At 41.3% G+C, this 15,128-nt stretch overlaps 1 protein-coding gene and 1 pseudogene across 1 annotated transcript in view; one reads left to right on the top strand and one right to left on the bottom strand.

The window, feature by feature from the left end:
* LOC126418568 (aquaporin AQPAn.G-like) overlaps positions 1 to 15,128 on the top strand; it is a 192,282-nt gene that overhangs the window by 95,559 nt on the left and 81,595 nt on the right. The gene's annotated exons all lie outside the window — the stretch shown is intronic.
* Positions 6,673 to 6,790, bottom strand: LOC126420019 (5S ribosomal RNA; annotated as a pseudogene).

The raw sequence follows: 15,128 nt of genomic DNA, 5'->3' as shown, positions 1-15,128 counted from the left end.
GAGAGGAGAGAGACAGAGAGAAGAACATGTCGATAGGGATGTAGAGTGAATGATGTGAAGAATAGTGAGAAGGGAGTTAAATTTTAGACGGTCATCATATGCAGCTTTTGGGTGGCCGTTATTTATATAGTTCTTCTTTTGTGGCAAAAGGGAGATTTATTGCACGGTGATGTGAATTCGTTTAGTACTTTCTTTCCTTGGGCTGCTGACTTTTGGATGTGATAGTGTTCGTCTATTGTTAATTTTGATATACGCTGTTATCAGTTTTAAGGATTTTTAAGTCGGTTTCTATGCTAATTGAATGATGATTATATGCTGTTAGGTGATTTGCAAATGTTGAATATGAGCTATTGCTTTTCAGTGCTCTGAGATGTTCTATATACCTGCTTCTAAAATTTCTGAGTGTTTGACCCATGTATACAGATCGCGTGCGTAACGACAAAAGCGAAAGAAATAACCGTGTTACCTCGACACAAACAAAGTAAAATCCCACAACTTCAAAAACTGTTTGTAACACGGCAAATAACACGATATATAGTGCTTCTCGGTCGAAATGCTTAATTAACATAAAAATAAAGTTTTGCCGTTTGTGAACGACAAGCTGTAAATTGCATAGCAGACTTAAGGCTACTAGCATAAACATCCAATAGCTTCATGTGACGTATGTCCACTTTATTTCCAAATGTACGACAAAACTAGTACCTTTAGACATATAAAGAAAAACAACATAAAATGCCTCAGCTCACTGATACGTGTCTCATCTCTGTATTGTATGCAAGACAATATAAAGTATTTGACACTAATTTCGCATTTTACAAATGTATATATTTTGGACCAAAAGTTTTTTTTTAGATGATAACATGTAACAACAATTTTACAGAAGGAAAATGAACATGGAAACCCACTAAATATAGCACAAAATGCAATGAAACATGTCTGGGTGGAATTAAAACTACAAACGTGCCTTGTATAGGGTGGAATTACTCTCCAACTGTGGTAACATATGTGTGGTTGAAGAACAGTAGACGCTACAGCCTTACTGGACAGCCAAGAATTAGCAAAGAAAAGAAATTACTTCCAGACCTGGAATCTAACGCAAAACTCCACTCACTACACTAACTGAACAGAACTGTTGCACATTATGTGAATGAAAGCACTTGTCGGATATGTGATTGAAGTGTTGTCATAATGCCACTCTTTGCTGTTGTTTTTCTACCGAAAATATGCACGGGACGAAATTGTGTACCGTTAGTATACAAGGAATCGAGCTGTGACGTCCGACTGCATGAATTTTGGTTCACCCTGTAGGACTCAGATTGTTGATAGGGACACGATATCGAACGAGACTAACTATACTTTACTCATTAGTAATATCGTAAGAAAATTATGAATGGAAAATATCGGTACCTTGAGGTATCGATACTTACGGTTGATAAAAAGATTGCGCTAGATAGTCTTTATCAACTCCAGTCTCTCCACCTCAGTTTTAAGAATCTATAATGCAGAAACATAATCTATAATAGAGATAGTTGATTTTCACAAATTTTAAATACGAGGGAATGTCGAAAGGTAATACCTCGGAATTTTTTATGTAAAAACTCTTACAGCTATTTAAATAAAACAAACGTTATTAACATTCTAAACTTTTATTCTTCATGTCTACATATTTGCAACCGTTTGCCGCTAGAGAACTCCGAACTGTAGCATGCAACATGCCGGTGTGTAACGTAACTATGTCGTTGCGTGAGAAACAGCGTGCTGTAACCGAGTTTCGAATTCGAAGAGTTCATCCACACATTGAGCACTCTCTCCTTCAGCATGACAATTCCAGACCACAAATGAGCTCTGCGAGGTCTTCCTCAATACAGTTCCGGCTTTGCCCCATCCGATTTTCACCTGTTTACAAAAATTATAGAACACCCTCGAGTGATGAAACGGTGCAGGAAGAGGCGATATCGTGGCTCCGTCAACAAAGTCAAACATTCAACGAATTGGTCCCTTGTTGGGATAGATGTATTCGTTGAGAAATAAACATGTAACTATGAAGAATAAAGATGTAGAATATTTATAGCGTTAGTATGGTTCTAAAAATTTTAAGAGTTTTGCATGGGGGCTTAATTAAATTTTATGCAAATAATTTTAATTTTCGTCGCTGTCTGTCCGGTTACGCAGTCTTGTAACCGGTTGGCCCTGACTAGTATTACTCCGCAATCTGACTGCATAGAATAACAACAAAGAATGAAAGAAAATTTCCGTTAACGCAATTAATTAAGTCCCCAGCAACTATAAAACCTACGAAACAACAAAACACAAGTGTAACTGTTCTGTATGCGGAAGTGTCATTCAACGTACACATCTTCCTCAATAACACCAGATATTTTAAACACTATTTATACTGAAGTAATTAAAAAAACCAGAAATACTATAATTGCACATAGAAACCAGAAATGCAGTCTAATACAAGAACACGAGCCAGATGCTTTGTTGACTGAACCTGTGACCAAGAGGCATTATTGTTTAAGACATTGAAATAATGAGAAAAAAACGTAATTTTTTACCTTCATATATATTGACGAAAAGCACATTACAGCATCCCCAATCCAACAATATCTGGTGTCTATACCCATCAAAACAATATGACAACATCTGTACAAGCACTCTCCATGGGAACTTCTCAACAACGACTCACCACTGCTACATCTCAACAAGCACTGCCTACTGCTACTTCTCAATAAGCACTCTCCACTACTTCTCAGCAAGCACTGCCAGTGGAGGCGGCTGAATAATACTCTTTGGCCCAATCTCTGGCGCTGTGGCTCAGTGTAGCCACCTTTCAGTTTTTCACATGAAAAATTCGGAGGCATTAATTTTCAGTTCGCCCTAGTACATTCCATACGATACCTGCTATGATATGAGTAAAAGTCGCAACTGATAAGTGTCGAGCAAAAATGTTCGGTATCCAGATTGAATGAAATTATACCATACGAAGAAGTTCCCCCACTTTTTCCGTGCCCCAAATTGTGGGTTATGTAGGCAGTAATCACTACGCTGAAATCAAGAAGATATCTGGGAACAGACAGGTCTGGCGAACTATATCAAAGCAAAATTAGTGTCGTAGACCGAAACAACAAGAAGAAAATTTAATACAAAAAATCTGGGTAGTGTGAGTAGGGCTCGGTCTCCGAGGGTTCTGTACAAACTTAAATATGTGAATAGACAGTTCATCCGTCCCGAGATGATGGTCTCGACGATTTTCTCCTGCTATCGATATCGGTACTGACAAGATATCTGTCTGAAGAATTCCAAGAATTTCGAGAATGTATAAATTTTGTGCTTTAAGTTTAAAATTTTTGTGTGATTTTGTATTCGTTATTGTAATTTATCACTTACTTTACTAATTTTGGAGTTGTATTCACATGCTTTGCTAACTGGCAATTGCAGGTGGTTTGATTTCGTTTGCTGTCGTTGCTTTGTTGCTTTTGCGATTACCGATACGACTTGACGGAAGTCTGCTGAGAAGAAAACGGTACTGAAGGCCATAGGGCTACCGATGTTATGAGAATGTCGAATTATTCCGTGGAACACTTCAATGGATATTGAATGGGACATTGAAACCTCATCCCTAAAATGAAGTCAAATCGTGCATCACTTACGAGTGTTACTTTACCTTAAAACGATACAGATGCTGTACGCATAGTAAAGATAGACTGTCAGGGATTGCAGGATGAGCCAGCGTGGCGCAAAAGTCAGGTGGTTTTACGCCTGTTATCTCTAGACAGCAAATGCATCGATTTCACGGCGACAAGGAACTGTACTTCATCGTAGCACGAAGTATTTGTAAATTATACACACAAAGCATCCTCGTGAGTCACTCTCTTTATTATTGAAAACAAGATAAAAATCCCTGCAGTAGTTACTGAGATTTTTGGCAGATTACAATGCAATGTAAGTTTCTAATCGCAAAAGTTTATTTTTATGTGATATAATTACAAATAATCATGAAAGAAGGTTGTATACATGGAAGAACCCTGGAGATACTAAAAGGTATCAGATAGATTATATAATGGTAAGACAGAGATTTAGGAATCAGGTTTTAAATTGTAAGACATTTCCAGGGGCAGATGTGGACTCTGACCACATCTATTGGTTATGACCTGTAGATTAAAACTGAAGAAACTGCAAAAAGGTGGGAATTTAAGGAGATGGGACCTGGATAAACTGAAAGAACCAGAGGTTGTACAGAGTTTCAGGGAGAGCATAAGGCAACATCTGACAGGAATGGGGGAAAGAAATACAGTAGAAGAAGAATGGGTAGCTTTGAGGGATGAAGTAGCGAAGGCAGCAGAGGATCAAGTAGGTAAAAAGACGAGGGCTAGTAGAAATCCTTGGGTAACAGAAGAAATATTGAATTTAATTGATGAAAGGAGAAAATATAAAAATGCAGTAAATGAAGCAGGCAAAAAGGAATACAAACGTCTCAAAAATGAGAACGACAGGAAGTGCAAAATGGCTAAGCAGGGGTGGCTAGAGGACAAATGTAAGGATGTAGAGGCCTATCTCACTAGGGGTAAGATAGATACTGCCTACAGGAAAATTAGAGAGACCTTTGGAGATAAGAGAACGACTTGTATGAATATCAAGAGCTCAGATGGAAACCCAGTTCTAAGCAAAGAAGGGAAAGAAGAAAGGTGGAAGGAGTATATAGAGGGTCTATACAAGGGCGATGTACTTGAGGACAATATTATGGAAATGGAAGAGGATGTAGATGAAGATGAAATGGGAGATATGATACTGCGTGAAGAGTTTGACAGAGCACTGAAAGACCTGAGTCGAAACAAGGCCCCCGGAGTAGACAACATTCCACTGGAACTACTGACGGTCTTGGGAGAGCCAGTCCTGACAAAACTCTACCATCTGGTGAGCAAGATGTATGAAACAGGCGAAATACCCTCAGACTTCAAGGAGAATATAATAATTCCAATCCCAAAGAAAGCAGGTGTTGACAGATGTGAAAATTACCGAACTATCAGTTTAATAAGTCACAGCTGCAAAATACTAACGCGAATTCTTTACAGACGAATGGAAAAACTAGTAGAAGCCAACCTCGGGGAAGATCAGTTTGGTTTCCGTAGAAACACTGGAACACGTGAGGCAATACTCACCTTACGACTAATCTTAGAAGAAAGATTAAGGAAAGGCAAACCTACGTTTCTTGCATTTGTAGACTTAGAGAAAGCTTTTGACAATGTTGACTGGAATACTCTCTTTCAAATTCTGAAGGTGGCAGGGGTAAAATACAGGGAGCGAAAGGCTATTTACAATTTGTACAGAAACCAGATGGCAGTTATAAGAGTCGAGGGACATGAAAGGGAAGCAGTGGCTGGGAAGGGAGTAAGACAGGGTTGTAGCCTCTCCCCGATGTTGTTCAATCTGTATATTGAGCAAGCAGTAAAGGAAACAAAAGAAAAATTTGGAGTAGGTATTAAAATTCATGGAGAAGAAATAAAAACTTTGAGGTTCGCCGATGACATTGTAATTCTGTCAGAGACAGCAAAGGACTTGGAAGAGCAGTTGAATGGAATGGACAGTGTCTTGAAAGGAGGATATAAGATGAACATCAACAAAAGCAAAACAAGGATAATGGAATGTAATCTAATTAAGTCGGGTGATGCTGAGGGAATTAGATTAGGAAATGAGACACTTAAAGTAGTAAAGGAGTTTTGCTATTTGGGGAGCAAAATAACTGATGATGGTCGAAGTAGAGAGGATATAAAATGTAGAATGGCAATGGCAAGGAAAGTGTTTCTGAAGAAGAGAAATTTGTTAACATCGAGTATAGATTTAAGTGTCAGGAAGTAATTTCTGAAAGTATTTGTATGGAGTGTAGCCATGTATGGAAGTGAAACATGGACGATAAATAGTTTGGACAAGAAGAGAATAGAAGCTTTCGAAATGTGGTGCTACAGAAGAATGCTGAAGATTAGATGGGTAGATCACATAACTAATGAGGAAGTATTGAATAGGATTGGGGAGAAGAGAAGTTTGTGGCACAACTTGACTGGAAGAAGGGATCGGTTGGTAGGACATGTTCTGAGGCAACAAGGGATCACCAATTTAGTATTGGAGGGCAGCGTGGAGGGTAAAAATCGTAGAGGGAGACCAAGAGATGAATACACTAAGCAGATTCAGAAGGATGTAGGTTGCAGTAGGTACTGGGAGATGAAAAAGCTTGCACAGGATAGAGTAGCATGGAGAGCTGCATCAAACCAGTCTCAGGACTGAAGACCACAACAACAACAACAACAACAGTTACAAATTAACAATTTTCGGATTTTTTCTTTAATTATACTGTAAAACCCTGCTTCTTGGCAAATTTTATGGTTCTAGGTCAACGGTAAGTGCCCTATAGGTTTTGATGAGTGAGTTTGGGAGTATCATAAAATGCCCGTAATTTTTAATGCATTGACATCACTCACTCCGTCTTCAGGCCACGAGTGGCCTACCGGGACCATCTGACCTCCGTGTCATCCTCAGTGGAGGATGCGGACAGGAGGGGCGAGGGGTCAGCACACCGCTCTCCTGGTCGTTATGATGGTATTCTTGACCGAGCCGGTACTATTCGGTCGAGTAGCTCCTCAGTTGGCATCACGAAGCTGAGTGCACACCGAAAAATGGCAACAGCACATGGCGGCCTCGATGGTCACCCATCCAAGTGCCGACCACGCCCGACAGCGCTTAACTTCGGTAATCTCACGGGAACCGGTGTATCCACTGCGGCAAGGCCGTTGCCCCTTAATGCATGGACATAGAAGGTTAAATTTCTTACGCCGCCAAGGGATCGCAGATCTTAGTATGTGACATAAATTTCAACTTGATATCCCTAACCTTACCTGAGAGAATGTGGGTCTTAACAATCGGACAGACAGACCGACAGACGAACGGACAACGATCTCTTAGGGGTTCCGTTCTTACCGACTGAGATACGAAACTATAAAAAAACTATGGCTTCTGCTGTCCTGGGTTATCAATACGACTATTTTAAAATTTGCGTGGGTAGCCCTACCGCTTTGAGTTTGAAAATACGTTTCTGCAATTACACGTGCGCCATTCGCGAGACAAACACATCTTTTCTAGTTTGCGTGAGGTATTAAACTTTCGGCAGGATTAATGAGACCAGCTCTTGAAGGAAAAAAGGGGGTCTGATACGAATTGTTCATAAAAAATGCTTTGAGTTCATTCCGAAAGTTTAATCAATGGCGCCGGCCGGAGTGGCCGAGCGGTTAAAGGCGCTACAGTCTGGAACCGCACGACCGCTACGGTCGCAGGTTTGAATCCTGCCTCGGGCATGGATGTGAGTGATGTCCTTAGGTTAGTTAGGTTTAAGTAGTTCTAAGTTCTAGGGGACTTATGACCACAGCAGTTGAGTCCCATAGTGCTCAGAGCCATTTGAACCATTTTTCAATCAATGGCACACCGGAAAATTAAGAGAGGAAGTTCAGCGAAATTCTCAAGATCAGGCAGAGCTTATTACTAAAATTTCATAGCGAATGGTTTGTGATCTCTGAGGTCCTACTGAACAGTGACACATACCTTATAATTCTCAGCTTTTCATCTGTTGAACACCCAACCACGTTCACCTTGGTTGAAGAACGAAAGTCGCATTCTGAAATCAAACGGTAGTCTTTGATTCTGCTATGTGACCTCCAAAATTAAATTACATAGCTTTATGGCACGCCAAATAACCTGAATGCTGCACTGCGTTTCAAAGTGCCACAGATATACGATACTATTTTTCAAAACTGCTACCAAGTCTCTGCAAAAAAAACATTCCGAACTACCAGTTGTTCAATTTCACGATGATAGAAATCCGCTCCTCAGTTTCGGAGCGATTCGAAGCCCGCTGTGTGGATGTCATCGCTGGAAAATATCTCGTTCCCTCCTCCCCGCATTCCAGATGTTCTTTCAGCTTGCCGAAAATTTGGAAATCGCATGGTGCAAGATCCGGACTTCGTCATCGGCATCGCCCACATCTGTGTGGCCTTGGAGAAACGTGTTGGCATCGTTTTACTATGTACAGAAACGACATTGCAATTGATCCGTATACTGCCAGAATTTCACGATGAATCTGTCAGTAATTTAGACATTTTTCCCCACAAGAATCGCATTTTTCCATATAATTCAATTTTGGAATACGTTTCCAGTTGCTGCGTCATTTCAGTCCCGCACTGTGATGCACATTATTCGTGTTGCAGTAGAACTGTGTCTGCAGGTAAGCAGGAACATAAACACTCTTGCGCGTTCGTCTTAACATCGGACGATATTTGTAAGATAGTTTTTTAAGTCCGGACGTGTGAGTGTCAGGCCTACAAATTACTAGTGGAGTTTCGTGGGAAGTCTTGATCGTACGTGTTGTTGTTATTATGATCTTCTGTCCAAAGACTGGTTTGATGCAGCTCTCCATGCTACTCTCTCCTGTGCAAACCTCTTCATCTCCGAGTAACAACTGCAACCTACATCCTTCTGAATCTGCATACTGCATTCATCTCTTGGTCTCCCTCTACGATTTTTACACTCCCTCCCTCCCCCTCCCCCCCGTTACTCAGACTTCCCTCAAGTACTAAATTAGTAATTTTTTGATGCCTCAAATAGTATCCTACCAACCAATTCCTCCTTCTAGTCACGTTGTGCCACAAATTCCTCTTCTCCCCAATTCTGTTCAGTATCTCCTCTTTAGTTACGTGATCTACCCATCTAGTCTTGAGCATTCTTCTGTAGCACCACATTTCAAAAGCTTCTATTCTCTTCTTGTCTAAACTGTTTATCGTACATGTTTCTCTTTCATCCATGCCTACAATTCATACGTATACTTTCGAAAAGGACTTCCTGACACTTAAATCTGTACTCGATGTTAACAAATTTCTATCCTTCAGAAACGCTTTCCTTGCCATTACCAGTCTTACATTTTATATCCTCCCTACTTTGACCATCATGTTATTTTGCTCCCCAAATAGCAAAACTCCTTTACTACTTTAAGTGCCTCATTTCCTAATGTAATTCCCTCAGCATCATTTGATTTAATTCGATTACATTCCTTTATCCTCGTTTTGCTTTTGTTGACGTTCATCTTATATCCCTATTTCAAGACACTGTCCATTCCGTTTAGCCGCTCTTCCAATTCCTTTGCTGTCTCTGCCAGAATTACAAAATCATCGGCAAAGCTAAGTTTTTATTTCTTCTCCTTGGACTTTAATTCCTACTGCAGATTTTTCTTTTGTTTCCTTTATTGCTTGCTCGGCATACACATTGAATAACGTGTGGGATAGGCCACAACGCTGTCTCATTCCCTTCTCAACCAGTTTCCGTTTCATATCCCTCGACCCTTATAACTGCCATCTAGTTTCTGTACAAATAGTAAATAGCTTTTCGCTCTCTGTATTTTACTCCTGCCATTTTTGGAATCTGAAAAAGCGTATTTCAGTCAACATTGTCAAAAATTTTCTATAAGTGTACAAATGCAAAAAAACGCAGGTTTCCCTTTCCTTTGCCCAGTTTCTATGAGAGGTCATAGGGTCACTATTGCCTCGCGTATTCCTACATTTTTCCGGAATCAAAACTGTTCTTCCCCGACGTCAGCTTCTATCAGTTTTTCTATTCATCTGTAAAGGATTCGCTTTAGTAATTTACAACGGTGACATTAAAGTGATAGTTCCGGATTTTCACAGCTATCAACACCTGATTCCTTTGGAATTTGACTTATCATATTCTGCTTGCAGTCTGAGGGTATGTAAAACGTAAACTTCCACGGCCGGAATTGTCACAGTTAATAAAATATTCCGGATTATTACGCTGTAGTCGAAGGGATTTCACTTTAAATCCTGACGTTTCGTCCCCATCTGCGGAGGACATTTTCAAGGAGAATCGTAGCTTTGTTGAATGTCCGATTTTCACCCTGGCTGGCTATTGCCTACAGCAAAATTCCGTTTCAACGAGCTTCCGCGAAGTGGCGTGACATCACATGTTTTGAATACGCGAGCACAACTGTCTAATCAGATGGTTCAAATGGCTCTGAGCACTATTCGACTTAACTTCTGAGGTCATCAGTCGCCTAGAACTTAGAACTACTAAAACCTAACTAACCTAAGGACACCACACACATCCATGCCCGAGGCAGGATTCGAACCTGCGACCGGAGCGGTCGCTCGGCTCCAGACTGTAGCGCCTAGAGCCGCACGGCGACACAACTGGCCTTTGTCGACTGCCGTCGTCAGCTCTTGCTATCATCCTATGGTGGAAAACTGATGCACATCTTCTTCGGCACCAAAATCCAAATTAATTCAATGCCACGTCCTGCTCCTTCCTATTAAAATTCCTGCGGTGTTTTACTATCTCTATGGCCTTTCTGTATAGCCCTTCGTGGTATCCGCTTGTGGCTGCCAGTACTTGAGTCCTATTAAAATGAATATGGTCGTCTCTGAAACACGGGAGGAAAAATCCAATTCAGCTGTTGCGTTACTCGTTCGCTGAGGTGAAACGAGCGTTAAGGCCACCGCGTAGAAATCGTAGTGATGCTCAAGCGTCGGTGAAATCGTAAGTTTTCCTTCCATCCATTAAAGACGGGACGAAACGCATAGGAAAAATCTTGAGAAAGCGGAACATCGCGGTAATTTTCATACTCACACGGAAGATAAAAGATTTCTGAAATCGTCCAAGGACGCTCGGCAACCACTGGAAAAAACTGGAACTTTTAGGATTCCGTGTAGTTGTGGGTACTACAAAAAGAAATGTCAAAGAACGACTCGAAGAGCACAAGGGCAATTGCAGAAGATGGGCGATTGATAGATCAGCTGTTGCGGAGCGTGCTTTACAGCCAGGAGACCACCGCATTCCTTTTGATAGGACTCAAGTACTAACAGCCACAAACGGATACCACGAAAGGCTGTACAGAGAGGCCATAGAGATAGTGAAACACCCCAGGAATTTTAATAGGAAGGAGGAGGGCGTGAAATCGAATGAAATTTGAATTCCTGTGCTAAAGAAGATGTACACCAGTCTTCCACCATAGGATGATAGCATCAGCGGACGACGGCAGTCGTCAAAGGCCAGTTGTGGTTCGGTATTCAAAACATGTAACGTCAAGCATGTTCCCACATGCATTGACAATGCGCTGACGCATGTTGTCAGGCGTTGTCGATGGATCACGATGGCAAATATCCTTCAACTTTCCCCACAGAAAGAAACCGGGGACATCAGATCCAGCGAACGTGCTTCGACGACCTATCCACCTGTCATGAAATACGCTATTCTATACCGCTTCAATCGCACACGAGCTATGTGCCGGACATCCATCATGTTGGAAGTACATCGCCATTCTGTCATGCAGTGAAACATCTTGTAGTAACATCGGTAGAACATTACGTAGGAGATCAGCATACATTGCACCATTTAGATTGCCATCAATAAAATGGGGGCCAACTACCCTTCCTCCCATAATGCCACACCATACATTAACCCGCCAAGGTCGCTGATGTTCCACTTGTCGCAGCCATCGTGGATTTTCCGTTGCCCAATAGTGCATATTATGCCGATTTACGTTAGCGCTGTTGGGGAATGACGCTTCGTCGCTAAACAGAACGCGTGCAAAAAATCTGTCATCGTCTCGTAATTTCTCTTGTGCCCAGTGGCAGAACTGTACACGACGTTCAAAGTAGTCGCCATGCAATTCCTGGTGCAATCGATGTTGATGTAGCATTCTCAACACCGACGTTTTTGAGATTCCCGATTCTCGCGCAGTTTGTCTGCTACTGATGTGCAGATTAGCCGCGACAGCAGCTAAAACACCTACTTGGGCATCATTTGTTGCAGGTCGTGGTTGACGTTTCAGATGTGGCTGAACACTTCCTGTTTCCATAAATGACGTAACTATTCGGTAAATGGTCCGGACACTTGGATGATGTCGTCCAGGATACCGAGCAGCATACATAGCGCACGCCCGTTGGGCATTTTGATCACAATAGCCACACATCAACACGACATCGACCTTTTCCGCAATTGGTAAACGGTCCATTTTAACACGGGTAATGTATCACGAAGCAAATACCGTCCGCACTGGCGGAATGTTACGTGATATCACGTACTTATACGTTTGTGACTATTACAGCGCCATCTATCACAAAGCGAAAAAAGTGGTCCAACGAAATAATTCATATTTCTTTACATACTACACGAATATGTAATAAAAAATGTGGGTTCATATTTAAAAAAACGCAGTTGATATCCGTTCGACCTATGGCAGCGCCATCTAGTGGACCAACCATAGCGCCATCTGGTTTCCCCCTTCAAGCTAGAGGAGTATCGTTCTTTGTAGTTTTTTCGTTTGATGCTTATTTCGTGAGATATTTGGCTCGGCCACTATCAGTGGACCACCCTGTATATTACAAAGTGATTATAGCAGTATGGTTTCACTACGAGTTTGGACATTAAGATGCTGCTTACAAATTTATTTTACCTATACTCTTCACCCACGTACCTGAGATGTCAGTGCGTCAGAATGCCCTGAGGGCCTGTGTTCGATTGCCAGCTGGGTCGGAGGTTTCTCTGCTCGCTGATTGGGTGTTATCTTCATCATCATATCATCTTCATCAACACCAAATCGTCGAAGTGGCGTCTACTAAAAAAGACTTGAACGAGGCGACCCGTCTGCCCGACGGGAGGCCCTAGCCACAGAACATTTCATTTTTTTAACCTATACTGACTATTAGTGGCTTTTAAATTGTCAATCATGCTTTATATTCTATTTTGTTCCAAAATTTGATAGAGTTTCTGAATAAATTTAGGGCATTTACGACAGTTGTTACATAGAGGAAAAACATATGAAAAAATTAACTGATTCACGTTGTAGTTTGTCATTGAGAATGTTTTCTCCTTGCTTTTTGTGATGGAAATTTTGTACCTTATTATCATTTAGAATTTTTGCCCCTTTATTTTTGTGACGGAAATTTTTGCACAGCAGAGAAAGCAAGGGGGAAAATTCGCAGTGACAAACCATATAGTGAATTTGTTAATTTTTCATACGTTTCTCCTGTAGGTAACAAAAATAGGAAATGCCATCCGTATGTTCATTATTTTCTTCAGAGGCTCTATTCAACTTTAGCAACATAAATAATATAATGCATAACCGATAATTTAAAAGGCATTAATAGTCAGTATAGGTAAAATAACTTTATAAGTGACTCCTCAGATATATACATTCATGTAAATATTTGCAGTTGGCAAAGTAAATAAATTCTCGAAACGCCTTCTGCTAAGCATAAAAAAAACACATAACTGGCGCAGTGTGTCTTTATTTGTATATTGAATGAAACAGTTGCGCCGGCCAGGGTGGCCGAGCGGTTCCAGGCGCTTCAGTCCGGAACCGCACGACTGCTACGGTCGCAGGTTCTAATCCTACCTCGGGCATGGATGTGTGTCATGTCCTTAGGTTAGTTAGGTTTAAGTAGTTCTAAGTTCAAGGGGATTGATGCCTCAGATGTTAGGTCCCATAGTGCTCAGAGCCAGTTTTGAAACAGTTGCAGGTTTTCCAAAAACATCGATTATGATGAATTAAAGTAAACTAACTGGAATCTATATCCGATAAATTAAAAAAAACATTTAGAAACATACAACGTAAAAAGATAAGAAAAATCAGCAGTAGAAATAAATGTATTCAGAACGACAGCGTGTAACAGAGTTGCAACTTACGAATGGTAAAATAACACGACGGAAGCCGCAAGATGACTGAAAAATGAGACAGAGTGAAGTGATATTAGAATATTTGACGGAAAGAAAGCAGCAAATATTTAATGATAAACTACAAAATAGTAATTAGAAGGATAAAGTGAAAAAAGAACGAAGAAAATGAGAGACTGAATGTTTCTTAAGTCCTTTCTTCGAACGGTACCTGCTGCTTTACAAACTCTACGCGTGTACAAGCTACAACCGTTTTAACGGCTACGTGTCGCGTGCAACAGTCCTCTTCTATTGCGACAGGAGATAAACCGCCTGTCGGTATATTTGCACGCCTGTTCGCAGCTGGTACGGATTACACGCATCGCGTGTCTGTTCGGCATATACAGCTGTTGCCGTTAACAGCGTAAGCCGATCCTCTACTGTGGTGGATAAATCGATGTACGACCGTCAACTACCGCCGTCTGTTCTTGTCATTAGAAACGCGTGCGCTAAGACGATTCTGTACAAAACATTTCATACTAAGCTGCTTGTGAGTCGTGGCGTTTCATTCGCTGTCCGTGACGTACGCCGTCGGTGACGTCCATGCTGTTTTAAGTGTTTGGTCGTATTTCAAATCTTCTGCGTTACGTGCGCTTACATTTAGTCTCCCAGAAGTCTAAAGTGACTCATTTGGGTTACTGTTTTCCTCCCCAATTATTTTTTGTGCTTTGATAGAATTTTGTGTCTTTGTCTTGAGTTGATAATATTGTCGAGCTGCTGTTTACACATAATATAATCACTCTAGGAATTGATAAGCTTTTACACTGGGAACAGATAAAGTCATAAAGTTTTAGTTTTCATTTCGAAAAAAATCACGTTATGACCATGAAAGTTCTTAATAGGGTGCTTGAGGACTACTCTTCAACATTTCCAGAATGAGATTTTCACTCTGCAGCGGAGTGTGCGCTGATATGAAACTTCCTGGCAGATTAAAACTGTGTGCCGGACCGAGACTCGAATTCGGGACCTTTGTCTTTCGCGGGCAAGTGCTCCACCAACTGAGCTACCCAAGCACGACACACGCCCCGTCTCAGAGCTTTACTTCTGCGAGTATCTCGTCTCCTACCTTCCAAACTTTACAGAAGCTCTCCTGCGAACCTTGCAGAACTAGCACTCCTGAAAGAAAGGATATTGCGGAGGCATGGCTTAGCCGCAGCCTTTGGGATGTTTCTCGATTTACTCTTCGGTATGTTACCATGCTGGGAACAAGTTTGTTAAGGAGTACTTGTTGTACGGCTTCCAATTGCCCGCCAGCGCGCTCGATAACTACTTCATTGTCGTTCGTGGATGTGGACGTGCTGCAATCGTCTCTCCAACGCATCGCGCTCCTGCTATGTGGGATTTAAGTTGGGGGAACGGGCAAG

Source organism: Schistocerca serialis, chromosome 9, assembly GCF_023864345.2.
Source record: "Schistocerca serialis cubense isolate TAMUIC-IGC-003099 chromosome 9, iqSchSeri2.2, whole genome shotgun sequence".
NCBI classification, from domain to species: Eukaryota; Metazoa; Arthropoda; class Insecta; order Orthoptera; family Acrididae; genus Schistocerca; species Schistocerca serialis.
The sequence above is the reverse complement of the archived record's forward strand: the minus strand, read 5'-3'. Positions and strand labels throughout refer to the sequence as shown.